This window comes from Oncorhynchus nerka, unplaced genomic scaffold (genome assembly GCF_034236695.1).
Source record: "Oncorhynchus nerka isolate Pitt River unplaced genomic scaffold, Oner_Uvic_2.0 unplaced_scaffold_1191, whole genome shotgun sequence".
Lineage (NCBI taxonomy): Eukaryota > Metazoa > Chordata > Actinopteri > Salmoniformes > Salmonidae > Oncorhynchus > Oncorhynchus nerka.
The window spans coordinates 19,278-36,465 of NW_027040150.1; the positions used below are offsets into that span (position 1 = coordinate 19,278).

Below are 17,188 nucleotides of genomic sequence, written 5' to 3' on the forward strand. Positions count from 1 at the left end.
CCTTGTCCTGCGCCCAAGAGGTGATAGTTGGCATTCCGACCAGTGGCCCAAGATCTGCCTGTCTGAGCTCGTTCAAGGATCTGCAAAAGGGCTCATCCGGGATTTGAACCCGGGACCTCTCGCACCCTAAGCGAGAATCATACCCCTAGACCAACGAGCCTTGTGCCCAAAGATGTTTTCTTTCTTTCTGCAGCAATGTCAGTGAAGATATCGATTGACGTGTCCACAGTGCTTGGAACGATTGAACATCATGTGAGTGTTTTGTGCTTTACTTGTGAGCATGACAGTCTTCCAAACTCTTGACCATGCTTCAGTTCAAATCTTCTGTAGTTCATCTGCTGTGTCTTTCACATTCTGTCTTCTTCAGTCGCGACAGATAACTGATGACGAGTTTTTATAAATGAATATAGTGGAAAATGAGATCAAATCGTTTTTTAAAGGAGAAAATGAAAAAATAAGACTTCAAAAAGAATGGAACTCGTTTATTTTGAGTCAAATGACGCAAAGGTACGTGAATCAAAGTAAATTAATGTTGAAAATACCCATTCAAATAGATCAGTTTTCAAGTAGAGAGATTGAGACTCAGCGTATCCGTCTCCATCCCCCACAACTGCTTATGTTACCCCTCCATATCTGCAGTGAAAGATGATGGACCTAGATCGGATTTTGTCAAACCATGAGACATACCTATAATCGGTCTTCTCACAAAAACATCTCTAGCTTCGGAACCGTTTGACCTACAATTTCGCATGACCACTCTCTGGAAAGGGGAGACCCTCACGAACACGGTGGTATTCTCAATTTTCCTCTACATCCCCCACAAGTGTCAGGAGACTCGTCTGAAGTCAGAACAGTCTATGTGCCAACTTCTGTTTGTAGAATCCAAAATCTTTGGGCTTCAAAGTAATGTGACCCCACTTGTCGCAATGTTCTCCGTTTTGCCCTACGTTCCCCACAAGTGTCACGGGCCTAATCTGAAGGTAACCTGTACTGATTAAAATGATAGATGTTTTAACCAGGGACCTCTCGCAACCTAAGCCATAATCATACACCTAAACCAACGATCCGTTTGGTCAAAGAATGATCACTTTCCACAAAAATGACGGTCAAGATATGAGTCGATGTCTCCATGTTGCTAATGACCTGTCACATAGCATTGGTGGTATAGTGGTGAGCATAGCTGCCTTCCAAGCAGTTGACCTGGGTTCGATTCCCGGCCAATGCAGAGCATGAGAAATTCATTTGTTTTAGGGGCTGGATGTCATTTCAAGTGTATTACATTTGAATCATTATCGTTCTTCGTGGCAGTTAGAATTGCTCCTACATTCTTCAGTTTATCTAAAATAATAAATGTTGTGCGACGTTGAACCAACAAGTGCATATCACAATAGATTTGCAGTCCATCGCCAAAACCATTCAGCCATCCTTGTCCTGCGCCCAAGAGGTGATAGTTGGCATTCCGACCAGTGGCCCAAGATCTGCCTGTCTGAGCTCGTTCAAGGATCTGCAAAAGGGCTCATCCGGGATTTGAACCCGGGACCTCTCGCACCCTAAGCGAGAATCATACCCCTAGACCAACGAGCCTTGTGCCCAAAGTTTTTTTCTTTCTTTCTGCAGCAATGTCAGTGAAGATATCGATTGACGTGTCCACGGTGCTTGGAACGATTGAACATCATGTGAGTGTTTTGTGCTTTACTTGTGAGCATGACAGTCTTCCAAACTCTTGACCATGCTTCAGTTCAAATCTTCTGTAGTTCATCTGCTGTGTCTTTCACATTCTGTCTTCTTCAGTCGCGACAGCTAACTGATGACGAGTTTTTATAAATGAATATAGTGCAAAATGAGATCAAATCATTTTTTTAAGGAGAAAATGAAAAAATAAGACTTCAAAAAGAATGGTACTCGTTTATTTTGAGTCAAATGACGCAAAGGTACGTGAATCAAAGTAAATCAATGTTGAAAATACCCATTCAAATAGATCAGTTTTCAAGTAGAGAGATTGAGACTCAGCGTATCCGTCTCCATCCTCCACAACTGCTTATGTTACCCCTCCATATCTGCAGTGAAAGATGGTGGACCTAGATCGGTTTTTGTCAAACCATGAGACATACCTATAATCGGTCTTTCTCAAAAACATCTCTAGCTTCGGAACCGTTTGACCTACAATTTCGCATGACCACTCTCTGGAAAGGGGAGACCCTCACGAACACGGTGGTATTCTCAATTTTTATCTACATCGCCCACAAGTATCACGAGACTCGTCTGAAGTCAGAACAGTCTATGTGCCCACTTCTGTTTGTAGAATCCAAAATCTTTGGGCTTCAAAGTAATGTGACCCCACTTGTCGCAATGTTCTCCGTTTTGCCCTACGTTCCCCACAAGTGTCACGGGCCTAATCTGAAGGTAACCTGTACTGATTAAAATGATAGATGTTTTAACCAGGGACCTCTCGCAACCTAAGCCATAATCATACACCTAAACCAACGATCCGTTTGGTCAAAGAATGATCACTTTCCACAAAAATGACGGTCAAGATATGAGTCGATGTCTCCATGTTGCTAATAACTGTCACATAGCATTGGTGGTATAGTGGTGAGCATAGCTGCCTTCCAAGCAGTTGACCTGGGTTCGATTCCCGGCCAATGCAGAGCATGAGAAATTCATTTGTTTTAGGGGCTGGATGTCATTTCAAGTGTATTACATTTGAATCATTATCGTTGTTCGTGGCAGTTAGAATTGCTCCTACATTCTTCAGTTTATCTAAAATAATAAATGTTGTGCGACGTTGAACCAACGAGTGCATATCAAAATAGATTTGCAGTCCATCGCCAAAACCATTCAGCCATCCTTGTCCTGCGCCCAAGAGGTGATAGTTGGCGTTCCGACCAGTGGTCCAAGATCTGCCTGTCTGAGCTTGTTCAAGGATCTGCAAAAGGGCTCATCCGGGATTTGAACCCGGGACCTCTCGCACCCTAAGCGAGAATCATACCCCTAGACCAACGAGCCTTATGCAAAAAGTCTTTTTCTTTCTTCCTGCAGCAATGTCAGTGAAGATATCGATTGACGTGTCCACGGTGCTTGGAACGATTGAACATCATGTGAGTGTTTTGTGCTTTACTTGTGAGCATGACAGTCTTCCAAACTCTTGACCATGCTTCAGTTCAAATCTTCTGTAGTTCATCTGCTGTGTCTTTCACATTCTGTCTTCTTCAGTCGCGACAGCTAACTGATGACGAGTTTTTATAAATGAATATAGTGCAAAATGAGATCAAATCATTTTTTTAAGGAGAAAATGAAAAAATAAGACTTCAAAAAGAATGGTACTCGTTTATTTTTAGTCAAATGACGCAAAGGTACGTGAATCAAAGTAAATCAATGTTGAAAATACCCATTCAAATAGATCAGTTTTCAAGTAGAGAGATTGAGACTCAGCGTATCCGTCTCCATCCTCCACAACTGCTTATGTTACCCCTCCATATCTGCAGTGAAAGATGGTGGACCTAGATCGGTTTTTGTCAAACCATGAGACATACCTATAATCGGTCTTCTCACAGAAACATCTCTAGCTTCGGAACCGTTTGACCTACAATTTCGCATGACCACTCTATGGAAAGGGGAGACCCTCACGAACACGGTGGTATTCTCAATTCTTCTCTACATCCCCCACAAGTGTCAGGAGACTCGTCTGAAGTCAGAACAGTCTATGTGCCCACTTCTGTTTGTAGAATCCAAAATCTTTGGGCTTCAAAGTAATGTGACCCCACTTGTCGCAATGTTCTCCGTTTTGCCCTACGTTCCCCACAAGTGTCACGGGCCTAATCTGAAGGTAACCTGTACTGATTAAAATGATAGATGTTTTAACCAGGGACCTCTCGCAACCTAAGCCATAATCATACACCTAAACCAACGATCCGTTTGGTCAAAGAATGATCACTTTCCACAAAAATGACGGTCAAGATATGAGTCGATGTCTCCATGTTGCTAATGACTGGCACATAGCATTGGTGGTATAGTGGTGAGCATAGCTGCCTTCCAAGCAGTTGACCCGGGTTCGATTCCCGGCCAATGCAGAGCATGAGAAATTCATTTGTTTTAGGGGCTGGATGTCATTTCAAGTGTATTACATTTGAATCATTATCGTTGTTCGTGGCAGTTAGAATTGCTCCTACATTCTTCAGTTTATCTAAAATAATAAATGTTGTGCGACGTTGAACCAACAAGTGCATATCAAAATAGATTTGCAGTCCATCGCCAAAACCATTCAGCCATCCTTGTCCTGCGCCCAAGAGGTGATAGTTGGCGTTCCGACCAGTGGCCCAAGATCTGCCTGTCTGAGCTTGTTCAAGGATCTGCAAAAGGGCTCATCCGGGATTTGAACCCGGGACCTCTCGCACCCTAAGCGAGAATCATACCCCTAGACCAACGAGTCTTCTGCCAAAAGACTTTTTCTTTCTTTCTGCAGCAATGTCAGTGAAGATATCGATTGACGTGTCCACGGTGCTTGGAACGATTGAACATCATGTGAGTGTTTTGTGCTTTACTTGTGAGCATGACAGTCTTCCAAACTCTTGACCATGCTTCAGTTCAAATCTTCTGTAGTTCATCTGCTGTGTCTTTCACATTCTGTCTTCTTCAGTCGCGACAGCTAACTGATGACGAGTTTTTATAAATGAATATAGTGCAAAATGAGATCAAATCATTTTTTTAAGGAGAAAATGAAAAAATAAGACTTCAAAAAGAATGGTACTCGTTTATTTTGAGTCAAATGACGCAAAGGTACGTGAATCAAAGTAAATCAATGTTGAAAATACCCATTCAAATAGATCAGTTTTCAAGTAGAGAGATTGAGACTCAGCGTATCCGTCTCCATCCTCCACAACTGCTTATGTTACCCCTCCATATCTGCAGTGAAAGATGGTGGACCTAGATCGGTTTTTGTCAAACCATGAGACATACCTATAATCGGTCTTCTCACAAAAACATCTCTAGCTTCGGAACCGTTTGACCTACAATTTCGTATGACCACTCTATGGAAAGGGGAGACCCTCACGAACACGGTGGTATTCTCAATTTTTCTCTACATCCCCCACAAGTGTCAGGAGACTCGTCTGAAGTCAGAACAGTCTATGTGCCCACTTCTGTTTGTAGAATCCAAAATCTTTGGGCTTCAAAGTAATGTGACCCCACTTGTCGCAATGTTCTCCGTTTTGCCCTACGTTCCCCACAAGTGTCACGGGCCTAATCTGAAGGTAACCTGTACTGATTAAAATGATAGATGTTTTAACCAGGGACCTCTCGCAACCTAAGCCATAATCATACACCTAAACCAACGATCCGTTTGGTCAAAGAATGATCACTTTCCACAAAAATGACGGTCAAGATATGAGTCGATGTCTCCATGTTGCTAATGACCGTCACATAGCATTGGTGGTATAGTGGTGAGCATAGCTGCCTTCCAAGCAGTTGACCTGGGTTCGATTCCCGGCCAATGCAGAGCATGAGAAATTCATTTGTTTTAGGGGCTGGATGTCATTTCAAGTGTATTACATTTGAATCATTATCGTTGTTCGTGGCAGTTAGAATTGCTCCTACATTCTTCAGTTTATCTAAAATAATAAATGTTGTGCGACGTTGAACCAACAAGTGCATATCAAAATAGATTTGCAGTCCATCGCCAAAACCATTCAGCCATCCTTGTCCTGCGCCCAAGAGGTGATAGTTGGCGTTCCGACCAGTGGCCCAAGATCTGCCTGTCTGAGCTTGTTCAAGGATCTGCAAAGGGCTCATCCGGGATTTGAACCCGGGACCTCTCGCACCCTAAGCGAGAATCATACCCCTAGACCAAAAAATAATAAATGTTGTGCGACGTTGAACCAACAAGTGCAGCGTATCCGTCTCCATCCTCCACAACTGCTTATGTTACCACTCCATATTGTAGTGGCCAATCGATTCAAACATGACACGACCAAAAACTTTGAATTCAATGATAGACTTTTAATACACCCATATTACAAGCCGGAGAGCCCTGCAGGACCCACACCTTTTCCAAAGCCCTGGCTCCAGTATTTATTCACACATTGCATATGAGCCCATCCCATATGTAAATTACGTTACATTCCAATCTGTGCGTCCTGTTTGTTCAGCTCAATAACCCCCACATCTGCTTTCGGCCAGATTATATGATGTCAAGACCTTTCCCTAGACCTAAAGATAATAATTTACATCCCCCCCTTCCTGTGGCCTGTGCTCAGACCCTGTAATTAACTCTGTGACCCTATTGTATGTGTCCTTCATCTCATATAGCTTTAGGGTTCCCATCTGTTCTGGTCCCCTGCTCTTCATATGGTTTGTCCAAGGACAAACAGACTTGTGTTTCCCCTGTGAAGTGACCGATGCCTGCAATCCATCAGTTAGTCACCTGGCCGACCCCGTCCCCAGGCAATCCATCAGTTAGTCATTTAGCTGACCCCCTCCTTTTTCTATCCCTTTGTTCCTTGTATGCCCAGCTAGCCTAAGCGTCTATGTGTCTGCATTTTTAGTGTCCCCTATGACCTTTAACTGCTTCCTGCCCTATACAATAGAAAAATGCATTTTACCAGAACAAGGAATGAACCCATAATTGTACCTTTTCTCTTTTGTTATCAAATCATGTATATAATTCTACCACATAACCTCCCAAAACTTAACAGGACATATACGGAACATAATATCAACAGTTGATTAACAAAAATCAAGCTTCCTAATTAACTTAGACCAAAACATCTCTAGTATCTCATAAGTGTAAAAGATCTAGTTAGAAACAAACAATAAAATAAATACATAACATTTTGTTGAAACATGAGCATATAGCCTTGCCTAAGACTATCTCAGTTATGTGAAAAAGAAAAAACAATTCAAAATAAAATTGACACAACATCATTCTAAATTTATGCTATCAACATGATCCTCCCTCTCAGACACCTCTCCAACAAACATGATACCAACCTCTGTTAAAAGATTAAGGACATGGTCCATAGACACTTATAACCGGGATATTCAACTGTTACCTTCATGTTTTTGAATTTAACCTAATATTCAGAAGGCAAAACTAACTTTTAATCAAAAGAAAACCCAGATATATTCATCGATATACCTATAAAAACATTCAACAAAACATACAAAAACACAAGGCCATAAGTAAAAACAGAAATATTAAAACCATACATAGTACCCCTGTATTTACTATGGAAAATACCCTTTTTGTGGATACGTATCAGTTGACTGTCCTATGACTTTGGAATGTCAGCATATACATGTAAACCATCCTTATGAAAACCCTGGCAAGTGTAACCACCTCCAGAAACCACTCCATACAGGCAGTTTGGATTACCAAAAGGGCAGTCAAAGGGTCCACCAACCACATTGCATAACTGTCCATTCCCATCAGTATAGTGGCCTGGCCTACCCGGCACAGGATTAACTATCACCGGAGTGTCAGCTCTACTTACAAACATCTGTTTAACCGTTGTCTGGATCACAAGTGATTACACCCAGGGTAAAACACAACAAAATACAATACCCAGAGCCAATAACCCCCCCTCCCAGCATAAAGGTCATCCTAGCAAACATAGCTCCCCATTTCCCCAATGCTAAATCCAACCAATCCCAAACATGAGAGTCCACCCCAGCATTTTCCTTAACCTCTTCTCTTAACCCTTTAAGTTTAGCCATAGCGTTTGCAAAGGATCCATTAGGCGCGGTGTTATTGGGAATAAAGATGCAACAATCATCCCCAAACATAACACAAACTCCACCCTTCTCTGCCAAAAGCCAATTGAGAGCCTGTCTATTTTGCCAATACATTTTACTGGTAGCCTGTACCTGTTCCCCCAACGCCGTTAGAGCCGAGTCAGTATAGTTAATGAATCTCTGTTGGTTATAGTATATATAATTAATCCACTCTAAGTTCTTATTTGATGTTATCCACAAAAATATAGATTCAAATCCAGATTTAACTTCATCTCTTGCCTTGAACTCCCGGGGCACCCCTCTAGGCTGTCCAATTGCATCAAAGTATACCTCAGTGTCTTACTCTTACGCCCTCTTAACTCTAGAGTTAACAGAGTCATCATGGGGTGATTTAATAATGGTTACCTGTTGAATTGCTCTAACTAAGGTACAAAGACCCGTCCATCCATCTGGCAGTACATTCAACAGTTTGTTATTTCCACACATCCAGAAACTATCCGCAATACCTCTGTCCTGATTTTTTAGCATAATAAGAGATGGCGCAACCTGAGTTATTTTACCACACAACCCTTTTCTATTTACCACCAACCCTTTATCTGTATTTCTACGAACCCCTGCAGTCCCTAGTACCCAAATAGTATCACATTCTACAGTGGTGTTACCTACATCAATACCTTCGATGTTATGGCTGTAAAAACATTCATATATTCCTTTAATCACAGTACTCCTGTCTAATTGAGGTCCATTTAATTCAGTTTTAATGTTATAATCAGCACAATCCTTGTCTCCCAACCCAGTCACGTTCAACATGGTTCTTCCTTTAGTGCTCCCATGGGCAATCCTACATTCTATGTCACACAAGGGAATAGAATACTTTCTGTTGGTACAATGATCATTTTTCCAATTTGCACAGTCTCTAAATGATGCTGGTTCAGGAACTATCATGAGATCAGACAAAGGTGATTTACTACACAATATACAATTGTCCATTCTGTGCTTGTTTGCTGTATACTTAGCCCATTTGTACCATTTGTTTTTCACCTCTTCTTCCTGTGTGGTGTCTTTGAACAATTCTGAGTCTGATACATCTATATCTGTCATCTTGGCAATGTTCTTGTCATGAGATAGATCATTTGAGTTTGAAAAATAATTCCAAATCTCATTAAAGAATACTTTTGGCTCTGATGTGTCAGGTGTCTTTGTGATTGCCGTGGTCTGCTTGGTAAAAGCAGTTGTTGTCATCTCAGTGGTAGTTGCTGTGGTCGTCACCAGCTGTTTTTGTTCAGGTGCTGGCATAGGACCCAATTTAACATATTCGTAACTGTTTCCTTCACTCAGTCCTGTTCTTGTTATTTCAATTTCAAATTCTTCACCTTCTGCTGGTGTTATCTTGTTCATGAACAACTCCCAGTTTTCCACATATTTGGTTAATCTCAGGTCACATCCTTTGGGGTCCCACAAAACTTCTCCCTTTGTTATATGATGTGTCCATCCACAGAGTGGCCCCCCTGGTGGGGGTTCCCTCTTCCATACCGAAACTGTCCTCTGTTCCCCTGGTTCTGTTAGAAGTTGTGGGGGAACATGAAATTTAAACCTGTCAACAGGTCCTGTCTTTTTACCTCGTTCGACAGGTTCCTCTCTTCTCTTCCTGCTTTTATCATTTATCTTGATTGTGAGTGCGTGCATCATCTTCGTATTGTCCTCAGTTGCTCTTACTCTGTCATTGTCACTGTTCTTTCGTGGTCCTAATTCCAATGGTTCAGTATGGAAATCAGGTAAGAGCTGAAAAGTCAATTGTGGGGAAATCCCCATCTCTTTCATCCTGGTGAATTTCTGTCTTTCCTTGCACGATTTCTCCTTCTGCTCTTGGTGAGGCTTCTCCTTCACTTTTTTCGCCTGTTGTTCCCTCCTTAGGCTGAACTGGGCTTCCATCTGGGAAGGCGTCCATTTCAGGGAAGAGATGTTCCCATTCTTTTGGCGAAACCTCGGGGTCCCACTGTAGAGGGCTTCTGTCAAAGAGGTCTGCCCCAACAGGTATATCATCAGGAGTAGCAGACATGTTACCCCCCCACTTCTGGGCTTTCTGGCCGTACTGGAGGAAACTTTGGTTGTTTGTCTCTTTTCTTTTCAGGCTCTTTTCCCCGGGTGCTTCTTCTGAGTGCGTTAGTTGGCGCACTCGTCGTATCTTGGCTTGTAACTGGTCTGCAGTTTTCTTGATTCCTCTCTGGCGTTTTGATCGTCTCCGCTGCTCCTGCTCCCTCCGGGGTCCCACCTGGTGAATCAGCATCCTCTGTGTCCTCATCTCTGTATGGTTGTGTCCTTCTCTCCGTCGGGACTCGGGTGCAGTGGTTTAGATGATACCACGTTTTGCTTCCTTTAACTTGGACGGCTGTGTTTGTGGCTGTTGCCACCTCGTCGGGTCCTTCTCTCCTCGGCTGATCCCACTTCCTCCGGAACACTCGGATGTAGACCAGATCTCCTGGTACCACTGGGGGAGGTCCTACCGGACCCGGCTCTGGCACCGTCCTTTTCTCCTGTAAGTATATGGCTTTGTGTATTTTGGTTAGATACATCACATATGATTTCAATTCACTTTGCAATATATCTAAGGAGGGACCTTTATACAGTCCTCCTAACATTGGTATTGGCATGGGTCGACCCGTAAGCATTTCATGCGGCGAGAGGTGCGTGTTTCTGTTAGTTTCCATGCGACAACTCATTAGTGCAAGCGGCAAAGCATCCACCCAATTGAGTCCTGTAGATCTACAGATCTTTGTTATCTTATTTTTCAGAATCCCGTTAGCTTTTTCTACCATCCCCTGCGATTGGGGATGATAGACACATCTGCTTTCGGCCAGATTATATGATGTCAAGACCCTTCCTTTGACCTAAAGATAATTTACATCCCCCCTTCCTGTGGCCTGTGCTCAGACCCTGTAATTAACTCTGTGTCCCTATTGTATGTGTATTTCATCTCATTTAGCTTTAGGGTTCCCATCTGTTCTGGTCCCCTGCTCTTCATATGGTTGTCTAAGATCAAACAGACTTGTGTTTCCCCTGTGATGTGACTGATGCCTGCAATCCGTCAGTTAGTCATTTGGCTGACCCCATCCTTAGGCAACCTCTTTGATCCTTGTATGTCCAGCTAGCCTAAGCGTCTATGTGTCTGCATTTTTAGTGTCCCCTATGGCCTTTAACTGCTTCCTGTCCTATACAATAGAAAATGCAGTTTTACCACCCATGGAGGCGTGGGTTCAAATCCCACTTCTGTCAGTTGTTTAGTTCCTCTCAGGAGTCATGCTGCTTAGCAGTAATAATAAGATGATGAAATAACAATTTATAATAAACACTCTCAAATGCAAACCTTCTGTAGCTGAGCAAAGATCAAGGAAAATAAGAAAACAGCTGAACTTAATAACAAATGAATGAGCGGAACATTTCATTTTATTGCATTATAATGAGTTAATGAGTTACTGCATTGTCTTTCAGTTGTAAAATTATCACTTTCTGTAGGCTATGCCTGGTGGCCCATTCACTGCTGACAAGCCTGTTGTCGTGGCCGAGTGGTTAAGGCGATGGACTAGAAATCCATTAGGATCTTCCTGCGCACGTTCGAATCCTGCCGACAACGAAATAGAATTTTCTTGACCCCTCCGGAGGTTGAAGTTTAGTCGTGTTTCTTATACCAATCATATCCTCTCAGATCTCCACAAGTACATAGGGATTAGTTGTCCATTTGGGATAGGATCCCACCTCACACCTTTACACACCTGGTTATCCATCCTTCTAGCTCTATAGGCCACAGTAGCATAGGTTACACGTTTGTAGTCAAGCCACAGATTTCAGGTGAGATCCCATGATACACTCAACAATACAACAACACGATTCTCATGAATAACCATTAAGCCATTTGCTAAGATTTCCCCCATTTTCACATGTGGAAACCTGTTGTCACTCTTACCCTGACGGATAGCTCCAGACACTTTTTTGGTCCTATCTGAGGCATTTTTAAATTCATGTCAAAATGGCCATATTCTGAAGACACTCTTAAAGTCTGCAGGGTAATTGAACTGGCCACATCTAAAGTCATTGGTGAGAAACCTTGTTAAACCCTAAAAATAAATAATAACACGATTGCGTTGAAAATACCCATTAAGCCATTTGTTAAGATTTCAGCCATGTGGACCTGTTGTCACTCTTATCCTGATGATTGCTGATATTTACAGACACTTTTTCGGTCTTATCTGAGGAATTTGATCATTTATATCAGAATGGCCATATTCTGAGGCCAGTTTAGCGTTCATTCAATGACAATTCACTACTCTTTTCCATTGAAGGCCATATTGAGGTTAAATCAATGACTGGAGTTTTTCATTGATAAAAACAAATGACTATTGAAAGTGCAAGTTGGTATCGTGCATAAATTTACTGGTCTCTGTGGTGATTTTAGAAGGCTGTGCCTATTTCTACTTTTACCCTATACTCTTTAACCCGATACCCAGGTGCTGTGCTGTAGTCAGGATGGCCGAGCGGTCTAAGGCGCTGTGTTCAGGCGCAGTCTCCCATGGAGGCGTAGGTTCAAATCCCACTTCTGACAGTTGTTTAGTGCCTCTCAGGAGTCATGTTGCTAAGCAGTAATAATAAGATGATGAAATAACAATTTATAATAAACACTCTCAAATGCAAACCTTCTGGAGCTGAGCAAAGATCAAGGAAAATAAGAAAACAGCTGTACTTAATAACAAATGAATGAAGGGAACATTTCATTTTATTGCATTATAATGAGTTAATGAGTTACTGCATTGTCTTTCAGTTGCAAAATTATCACTTTCTGTAGGCTATGCCTGGTGGCCCATTCACTGCTGACAAGCCTGTTGTCGTGGCCAGTGGTTAAGGTGATGGACTAGAAATCCATTAGGATCTTCTTGCGCAGGTTCGAATCCTGCCGACAACAAAAAATAATTTTCTTGACCCCTCCGGAGGTTGAAGTTTAGTCGTGTTTCTTTACCAATCATATCCTCTCAGATCTCCACAAGTACATAGGGATTAGTTGTCCATTTGGGATAGGATCCCACCTCACACCTTTACACACCTGGTTATCCATCCTTCTAGCTCTATAGGCCACAGTAGCATAGGTTACACGTTTGTAGTCAAGCCACAGATTTCAGGTGAGATCCCATGATACACTCAACAATACAACAACACGATTCTCATGAATAACCATTAAGCCATTTGCTAAGATTTCCCCCATTTTCACATGTGGAAACCTGTTGTCACTCTTACCCTGACGGATAGCTCCAGACACTTTTTTGGTCCTATCTGAGGAATTTTTAAATTCATGTCAAAATGGCCATATTCTGAAGACACTCTTAAAGCCTGCAGGGTAATCGAACTGGCCACATCTAATGTCAAGCCACAGGTCATTGGTGAGAAACCTTGTTAAACCCTAAAAGAAAAAGTAAAAACACGATTGCATTGAAAATAACCATTAAGTCATTCAGGTCGCAGACTCCCCTATAGGCATGGTTTGAAACCCACTCCTGACTACTTTTTAGCGCCTGCATGTCATGCACCTTTGTAAAATCCAGTTGAAAAATAAATGACTTAAGGTAATGTAAATGACACCTAGTTAATATGAGTAGTGAATAACTATCGTATTTTTAATATTCTGCAAAAACTAAAACACTGTGCCTGTGTCAATGATAGTTCAGCAACAATTATTTAAACAATTATTTAAACATTATTACCAGCCATTTTCTCTGTCCCCCATGTCCCCTGGTGTACGATGTCAGCCTGTTGTCAGAGTGTAACAGAGACTGCTCCTGCTTGGCTGGGGAGTGGGACCCTGTGTGTTCAGGCAATGGCATCACCTACATCTCCCCCTGCCTCGCAGGCTGCTCGAGCTTTACAGGTTACAGCAAGAACACGGTACCAATACTATTCATGTACTGGTACCGAATACAAAACATGAGTGTACAAAACATTCACAGTGATGATGGCCCATGTTGACTCCAATGCTTCCCACAATTGTGTCAAGTTGGCTGTATGTCTTTTGAGTGGTGGACCATTCTTGATACACATGGGAAACTGTTGAGCGTAAAAAAACAGCAGCGGTGCAGTTCTTGACACAAACTGGTACCCCTGGCACCGACTACCATGCCCCGTTGAAAGGCACGTAAATATTTTGTCTTGCCCATTCACCCTCTGAATGGCACACATACACAATCCAAGTCTAAATTGTCTCAAGCCTTACAATATTTTTTTAACCTGTCTCCTCTTCTTTATCTATACTGATTTAAGTGGATTTAACTAGTGACATCCATAAGGGATTATAGCTTTAACCTGGATTCACCTGGTCAGCATATGTCATGGAAAGAGCAGGTGTTCTTAATGTTTTATACACTCAGTGTAAATAAGTTATTTTTCAACCATTAACTGGGGCCTTGTTGAGGCCTTATCTAAATAAGTAATGGCTGATTGACAATAAAGTATTATTTTGATGTATGGAAAAAATATGGTATGCAATCCCTATGTAGAGAAGGTTCTCTCTGGTAGTTGTTCAATATGACTACAACTTTTACAGCTTTTACAGGGCACTGTGGTAAAATGGATGTTTAATCTCAGTGTGACTCCCTGTTTAAATAAAAGTTCAATAAAATTAAAAAAACATCAACACACACACAGGATATGGGGTACACATGCTATCACATCATTACATATTAGGTCCTACTGGACCTGCATTCCAGCACCATTCCAGCATCTGGAATTGACTCATGTTTGAGGTGGGGGATCAATACATGTGGGGGAAGAGGTGGCTGTCGAATGTATGATTCTGATATGTACAGGTAAGTTTATGTTTGTGTCCGTAATCTGAGGTGTGTTTGAATATGAATGAGCAGCAGTGTTGTGATCTGTCCTATCCCGTCCTTGCAGAGTGATCTTCCTTGGCCTCATCACATGTCTCAGTGGCTCCTCCTCAGGAGGGAGGGAGACACCACCACGGGACAGACCCCACACTCACCGCTAGAGATCGAACTTCAGACTCCCTCCAAAACCACTGAACCCCTCAACACACCGAAAGAGATTACAGTGCACACCCTTAGAGGGAGCAGGAACAGGATAACTCCCTCCACCCTCACAAAGACACAGAGGAGGATGAACTATCCAACACCCAGGGAGAGAGAACGAGTGACCTCAGTCGAACACAGTCCGAAAGAGGAGGTGGAAGAGGCATTCGATAGAGGAGGAGGTTACCCCAGAGGCCATTCCTCCTGTTCATGTGAGCAAGAAAGAGCAGAAGGCTTCTGATCAGCCAAATGGCAGGCAGAGGGAGAGGTCATAGTGATTCACACCCACAGAGAGAAAGACAACCCACACAAGCTCTTGGTTGAGATGAACCACACAGAGGTAGAGGCAGAGGGCTTTCAGGGCTAGCCAGTCAGCCTGCCTGCTCTAATCCTCAAGTCAATTGTATTTAAATTCATGATCATTAAAGGTTTTTATTCAATAATTGAAAAGTCCCATTTACTTAATGATCATTTTTCACTGTCTTCAACCCTCAAGAACCAGGGTGTCCATGGTCACCCTTTTACTGGGCAAACACAACGTTGCATATCATCATAGAATAGGCCGAAACGTTAATCTTTTAATCTTGCTTGAATAAAACAATGCAATTTTTATAGTGAGCAAGAGTTGGGCTTTTTCCTTTTCTATGATGATTCAAATTTTTTGATTGCACCTCAACGTCCATTTTTTTGTTGTGAAATAATACATATTTTTTTAATGTACAAAGTAAATTATTCAAAGCATTAAAATTGGGATGTTTCCCACTTATTTACACAACCTACTCCACACTTGCAAAGTGAAAGTTTATAGAAAAGTTCTGAAATTAAGTAGTAAACAGAAGAAAAGCAGAATTGAGTTCAATTAAAATGCGAATAATTTAATGGTCTATGGTTCAATCCCATTTCTGCAGGTGTGATGAATAATTAATATTGTTCCTCCTCTTCCTTGTGGCAGGCGCAGCAGCACACTGCCCTCCAAAGCCTGCAAAACAATCGCAGGACTGCCCCTTTCCTAGCTCTGCATGGAACATCCAGTGTTACGTCCTTGGTGACGTGTGGGGTGACATCCGGGATGACCACAGCAACATCCTCTGGAAAGGGAAAAAATAGGAACAGAATGGAAGCAAATGCAAACCATAGCTTCTAAACACTGGCCATTTGAAAGGTTCTACTAAGATGTCATGACAAACTGCACCTGTCAGAGTGCTCTCTAAGTGTTACTCACCTGCTTGGATGTCAGCTGGCAGAGTGGCGAAGACGGCCATCGTGAGAGTCCTTTCTTCAGGTGTGACGTCCACAACCTCCAAGAGGGAAGAGATGGGCTCTGCCTCTGTATTAGGGGTGATGTCCACAACATTCAGGTGGGAAGACCCCAGATCTGCCTCTGTATTAGGGGTGATGTCCACCACATTCAGGTAGGAAGAAGCCAGATGTGCCTCTGTGTTAGGGGTGATGTCCACAACCTCCAGGTGGGAAGAACCCGGATCTGCCTCTGTGTTAGTGGTGATGTCCACAACCTCCAGGTGGGAAGAAGCCAGATCTGCCTCTGTGTTAGTGGTGATGTCCTGAACCTCCAGGTGGGAAGAACCCGGATCTGCCTCTGTGTTAGTGGTGATGTCCACAACCTCCAGGTGGGAAGAAGCCAGATCTGCCTCTGTGTTAGTGGTGATGTCCACAACCTCCAGGTGGGAAGAAGCCAGATCTGCCTCTGTGTTAGTGGTGATGTCCACAACATTCAGGTGGGAAGAAGCCAGATCTGCCTCTGTGTTAGTGGTGATGTCTTGAACCTCCAGGTGGGAAGAAGCCGGATCTGCCTCTGTGTTAGTGGTGATGTCCTCAACCTCCAGGTGGGAAGAAGACGGATCTGCCTCTGTATTAGGGGTGATGTCTTGAACCTCCAGGTGGGAAGAACCCAGATCTGCCTCTGTGTTAGTGGTGATGTGCACAACCTCCAGGTGGGAAGAACCCGGATCTGCCTCTGTGTTAGTGGTGATGTCCTCAACCTCCAGGTGGGAAGAAGACGGATCTGCCTCTGTGTTAGTGGTGATGTCCACCACATTCAGGTGGGAAGAAGCCGGGTCTGCCTCTGTGTTAGGGGTGATGTCTTGAACCTCCAGGTGGGAAGAACCCAGATCTGCCTCTGTGTTAGTGGTGATGTCCACAACCTCCAGGTGGGAAGAACCCGGATCTGCCTCTGTGTTAGTGGTGATGTCCTCAACCTCCAGGTGGGAAGAAGACGGATCTGCCTCTGTGTTAGTGGTGATGTCCACCACATCTGCCTCTGTGTTAGTGGTGATGTCCACCAGGTGGGAAGAACCTCCAGGTGGGAAGAACCCGGATCTGCCTCTGTGTTAGTGGTGATGTCCACAAGCTCCTTTCCTGAGGACGGCTCACCT

At 43.0% G+C, this 17,188-nt stretch overlaps 8 non-coding genes across 8 annotated transcripts; 4 read left to right on the forward strand and 4 right to left on the reverse strand.

Annotated features, from left to right (window-relative positions):
- Nucleotides 1-88: 88 nt before the first annotated feature.
- trnap-agg (transfer RNA proline (anticodon AGG)) lies at nt 89-160 on the reverse strand. The gene has a single exon. It is a non-coding gene; the product is annotated as a tRNA-Pro (tRNA).
- A 993-nt stretch (nt 161-1,153) lies between these two features.
- trnag-ucc (transfer RNA glycine (anticodon UCC)) lies at nt 1,154-1,225 on the forward strand. The gene has a single exon. It is a non-coding gene; the product is annotated as a tRNA-Gly (tRNA).
- Nucleotides 1,226-1,512: 287 nt separating this feature from the next.
- Nucleotides 1,513-1,584, reverse strand: trnap-agg (transfer RNA proline (anticodon AGG)). Its single transcript has one exon. It is a non-coding gene; the product is annotated as a tRNA-Pro (tRNA).
- Nucleotides 1,585-2,575: 991 nt separating this feature from the next.
- trnag-ucc (transfer RNA glycine (anticodon UCC)) lies at nt 2,576-2,647 on the forward strand. The gene has a single exon. It is a non-coding gene; the product is annotated as a tRNA-Gly (tRNA).
- Nucleotides 2,648-2,934: 287 nt separating this feature from the next.
- On the reverse strand, nt 2,935-3,006 carry trnap-agg (transfer RNA proline (anticodon AGG)). The gene has a single exon. It is a non-coding gene; the product is annotated as a tRNA-Pro (tRNA).
- Nucleotides 3,007-3,998: 992 nt separating this feature from the next.
- trnag-ucc (transfer RNA glycine (anticodon UCC)) lies at nt 3,999-4,070 on the forward strand. Its single transcript has one exon. It is a non-coding gene; the product is annotated as a tRNA-Gly (tRNA).
- Nucleotides 4,071-4,357: 287 nt separating this feature from the next.
- Nucleotides 4,358-4,429, reverse strand: trnap-agg (transfer RNA proline (anticodon AGG)). Its single transcript has one exon. It is a non-coding gene; the product is annotated as a tRNA-Pro (tRNA).
- A 992-nt stretch (nt 4,430-5,421) lies between these two features.
- trnag-ucc (transfer RNA glycine (anticodon UCC)) lies at nt 5,422-5,493 on the forward strand. The gene has a single exon. It is a non-coding gene; the product is annotated as a tRNA-Gly (tRNA).
- Nucleotides 5,494-17,188: the final 11,695 nt, after the last annotated feature.